The sequence below is a fragment of the Argiope bruennichi genome, chromosome 1, assembly GCF_947563725.1.
Source record: "Argiope bruennichi chromosome 1, qqArgBrue1.1, whole genome shotgun sequence".
Taxonomy (NCBI): Eukaryota; Metazoa; Arthropoda; class Arachnida; order Araneae; family Araneidae; genus Argiope; species Argiope bruennichi.
This window is the reverse complement of record NC_079151.1, coordinates 149,742,283-149,747,745: the sequence shown is the minus strand read 5'-3', so window position 1 is coordinate 149,747,745 and position 5,463 is coordinate 149,742,283.

Genomic DNA, 5,463 nt, shown 5'->3' with positions numbered 1-5,463 from the left:
CTTTAATTTTTTTCTAATTTATTTAACAATTTATATGATACTCATTTTTATAGGAAAAAGTATATGTATTTTCTCTTAATACATAACTTACTTTAAAAAAATAATTACGTTCAAGTGTATTGCTCTTGAATTATAACCATAATTTAATTTTTAAGTGCTAAAATAATTATAAATATAATATTACTATAAAAATATTTCAAAATAACTATTTTTATCTTAAAATCATTAAAAGTTTTTTTTTTGATTTTAATAAATATAAATTATTTATTAAAACTCAAGGAAGTTGTATGAGGAATTAAAGAGAGCAGCTGAAATAAATAAAATTGTATCCGCAAACATTCAAAATTTTAATAATCGAAGAGAAAATGTAGAAAGCATGTGTAAAGTTATGGAATGCATAGGCAGATGGTTCAAATTTTTTAATAAATGCGACATGATTTGTGCGCCGCCTGATTTTGTGAAGAAAAACAAATATTTTTTGACGGTATATGAAATTTGTTTTTTTAACCATTCTTTTAAGAGTTTATCTTCGGGATAATCATTATTTCTGAATTTTGCAAATGTTAAAATATATCTATCTTGCTTGAATTTTTTTAAATTACCATTCTGTCTCTTGTAAGTATTAAGAAATGAATGAAATATTTTTACAATGTAATTAAATTAACAATTATCATCATTTAAATTATATTTGAAATTATTTTTCCTGCTTAAAAATAAGATTATAATTCGAGTATTATGTGAATGAATGTTTATTTTTGTTTGAGATTTATTTTAAAAATATTCATTTTTGATTGATTAAATAGTTACATATTAGTATCTGTAATTTTATTTAAATAATTTCTTAAAAGAAAAACGTATTTATATATAACTTTATTTAAAAAAAATTATAATTCAGGTATTAAGAGAAAATACATTTATTTTTCGATATAAAAATTAATATCACAATAATTGAAATTATCTTTAAAATGTAAATTTAATTTCATTAATTTTGACTATTTAAAAAATGCATTCATATATATATAATTATTTTTCTTCTAAAAATTAAATTACAATCCAAGAATTCGGAGAAAAAAATGTTTATTTTTGAATAAAAAAATGAAAACAGATTGATTAAATCTCTTTGTAAACTGTTAAATTAATTTAAATAAACTAGAAAAAAAATTTAAAAAAGCAAAATATGCTAGGTCGAACTCAGTTCTCCGGTTTACTACGCCAGCGTCTTAACCACGATGCTATTCGCGCGTCGGCAGCAACGATTCATTACTAGTATATAATATATGCAGAAAGTTTGAGGGCCATTTTTTCGAAATTGACTGGCCATTGCGCTTTAATATTTTTCTTGAATGAACTTTTTCAATGTATACTACCATTATACTAAATCTCATCCCGAACTGAATTTTCAACCTCGTGCCCTTCTTGTAGGAATGTTAGAAATTTTAAAATAAGATACATACATTATTTTAGATAAGTTAATTATAGTAATTCTTTTTTTTATTTTGACAGAGCCTATGTAGCAATATCAACAACATTAAAAACAACACAAAGCAAAATTGAATAATTAAAAAAAAACTATACTAATTTTCTTGCATCGTAATTATGCTTATAACAACTTCAATCTAAATAACCTGTTATCAAAATAGGGAAAACGTTGCAAATTTTATTTTCTTTGTACTGTAGAAACTTACCAAAACAGTTTCAAAATTTTATTTCTTCTAAAAAAAGAAAATACATCCTCCTAACTTTGTAGCGGATTAAAAAGAAGAAAAAAAATTCAAAATATTGTCCAAACGTTTCTCCTTTAAAAGCACTTCTACAAACATCGGGCGACATATTTTTCTATTTCCAGTTTGCACATGTACAAAAGAAAATAAATGAGGAAATTTTGTACAAAGATCTTCAAAGCAGAAAGCATAAGAGCAAGATATTTTTCCCGACCCATTCTTCCCCGTTAGCAGACGCGCGGCACAAAAATCAAGCGTCGAAGAATGAAACCTTCTCGCTCTCCACCATCGCAACGTCCAGGCATTTTCGAGAAAATGGCCCCCGAATTTTCTGCATAGCTTATATACTAGTAATGTGTCCCCTTTGGACGAAGCGCGATTATTATAGTGGTTTAGACACTGGCGCGGTAAACTGGGAACCTGAATTCGATCCTGAACTAGCAATTTTTGCTTTTCTTTAATTTTTTTTCTAATTTATTTAACAATTTATATGATACTCATTTTTATAGGAAAAAGTATATGTATTTTCTCTTAATACATAACTTACTTTAAAAAAATAATTACGTTCAAGTGTATTGCTCTTGAATTATAACCATAATTTAATTTTTAAGTGCTAAAATAATTATAAATATAATATTACTATAAAAATATTTCAAAATAACTATTTTTATCTTAAAATCATTAAAAGTTTTTTTTTGATTTTAATAAATATAAATTATTTATTAAAACTCAAGGAAGTTGTATGAGGAATTAAAGAGAGCAGCTGAAATAAATAAAATTGTATCCGCAAACATTCAAAATTTTAATAATCGAAGAGAAAATGTAGAAAGCAGGTGTAAAGTTATGGAATGCATAGGCAGATGGTTCAAATTTTTTAATAAATGCGACATGATTTGTGCGCCGCCTGATTTTGTGAAGAAAAACAAATATTTTTTGACGGTATATGAAATTTGTTTTTTTAACCATTCTTTTAAGAGTTTATCTTCGGGATAATCATTATTTCTGAATTTTGCAAATGTTAAAATATATCTATCTTGCTTGAATTTTTTTTAATTACCATTCTGTCTCTTGTAAGTATTAAGAAATGAATGAAATATTTTTACAATGTAATTAAATTAACAATTATCATCATTTAAATTATATTTGAAATTATTTTTCCTGCTTAAAAATAAGATTATAATTCGAGTATTATGTGAATGAATGTTTATTTTTGTTTGAGATTTATTTTAAAAATATTCATTTTTGATTGATTAAATAGTTACATATTAGTATCTGTAATTTTATTTAAATAATTTTTTAAAAGAAAAACGTATTTATATATAACTTTATTTAAAAAAAATTATAATTCAGGTATTAAGAGAAAATACATTTATTTTTCGATATAAAAATTAATATCACAATAATTGAAATTATCTTTAAAATGTAAATTTAATTTCATTAATTTTGACTATTTAAAAAATGCATTCATATATATATAATTATTTTTCTTCTAAAAATTAAATTACAATCCAAGAATTCGGAGAAAAAAATGTTTATTTTTGAATAAAAAAATGAAAACAGATTGATTAAATCTCTTTGTAAACTGTTAAATTAATTTAAATAAACTAGAAAAAAAATTTAAAAAAGCAAAATATGCTAGGTCGAACTCAGTTCTCCGGTTTACTACGCCAGCGTCTTAACCACGATGCTATTCGCGCGTCGGCAGCAACGATTCATTACTAGTATATAATATATGCAGAAAGTTTGAGGGCCATTTTTTCAAAATTGACTGGCCATTGCGCTTTAATATTTTTCTTGAATGAACTTTTTCAATGTATACAACCATTATACTAAATCTCATCCCGAACTGAATTTTCAACCTCGTGCCCTTCTTGTAGGAATGTTAGAAATTTTAAAATAAGATACATACATTATTTTAGATAAGTTAATTATAGTAATTCTTTTTTTTATTTTGACAGAGCCTATGTAGCAATATCAACAACATTAAAAACAAAACAAAGCAAAATTGAATAATTAAAAAAAACTATACTAATTTTCTTGCATCGTAATTATGCTTATAACAACTTCAATCTAAATAACCTGTTATCAAAATAGGGAAAACGTTGCAAATTTTATTTTCTTTGTACTGTAGAAACTTACCAAAACAGTTTCAAAATTTTATTTCTTCTAAAAAAAGAAAATACATCCTCCTAACTTTGTAGCGGATTAAAAAGAAGAAAAAAAATTCAAAATATTGTCCAAACGTTTCTCCTTTAAAAGCACTTCTACAAACATCGGGCGACATATTTTTCTATTTCCAGTTTGCACATGTACAAAAGAAAATAAATGAGGAAATTTTGTACAAAGATCTTCAAAGCAGAAAGCATAAGAGCAAGATATTTTTCCCGACCCATTCTTCCCCGTTAGCAGACGCGCGGCACAAAAATCAAGCGTCGAAGAATGAAACCTTCTCGCTCTCCACCATTAATATCCGACGCCGTCATTTTTCAGAGACTTCTAGATTCTTTTTTTTTTTTTTTTTTTTTTTCCCTTCTTTCTCTCCGACTCATTTCGGACTTTCGGGGAGCGGCGGAACCTGCCGAGATAAATTGAATTCAGCACAATGCGGCTGCTCCGAGATAAATGATGGAAAGCAATCTTACATGATACCCGAATTCAAACTGGGAAACAAAGTATTCATAAAAGATACATGGCGGGTGGGTAAGTAGGATGTTTTGTCGCGTTCGATTTGAGGGATGGAGTCACTTCGAATTCTTTCACGTCTCAGTCTGTCGAATGTGGAAGTTGGAAAAGGGAAGGAATCTTTCATCCGAATCTTCCATTTCGTGTTCAGATTCTACGTCTCTCCATTTTTGCAGAGCAGGATACCGGAAGTTCCTGTTGGATTTTACATAGATATTTTTTAAAAATTTACCCTTAAAATTTATCACTCTTTTTGATTTCAGAGGAACTAGTTTTAATCCATTTCAACCGAATGGTTTTAAATTCATTCTTTAATAAGGGTGATAAAATTTTAAGACTTTCTAAAATAAGGAGGTCGAGATACGAAAAGAGTTGAGGAATTGAAACAACATGCTCCTCATTTCTTTTCATTAAAGCAAGCGCCATACTTTTTAAACTGATTTGATTTCCATTTTTTTAATTATAAAAATATTTTTTCAAATATTTTTTAATTATAAAAATATTTTTTCAAATATTTTTTAATTATAAAAATATTTTTTCAAATATTTTTTAATTATAAAAATATTTTTTAGAAATATTTTTTTCATTTCTTAAATCTTTTAACAACTTACCTGCTTGCTTGCTCCAAGCAACACACTTTTCTTTTAAATGTAGAAATAAAAATTATTGGAGGGAAATTACGAGAGCCGTAAATTAATTTTTACATTCTCTTCGCAAAATATACTTAAAAACTCAGTTCATGTGTTAATAAAGCTATTTCAAAAGAGATTTGATACCATCTAGAAAACTGATTAATATTAGATTTTATTCTTAGTAGTCACTTAATAAATATCACGAGTTAAGGCAGCTGACATCTACGGGACGCAGTTACACTTTATTTTTTAGCCTAATACAATTGGTAGCTACTGGAAATTGTGTTTAGGAACAACAGGAATCTGAACTTAAACCAGACTTACTATGCAATACGACTTGAGTGAATATCATAGAAAAGGCTGAAGGTCAGTGCAGCAATCATTTAATTTTCGCAAAGCTGAAATGGAAGGCAAATTCATAATTTTAT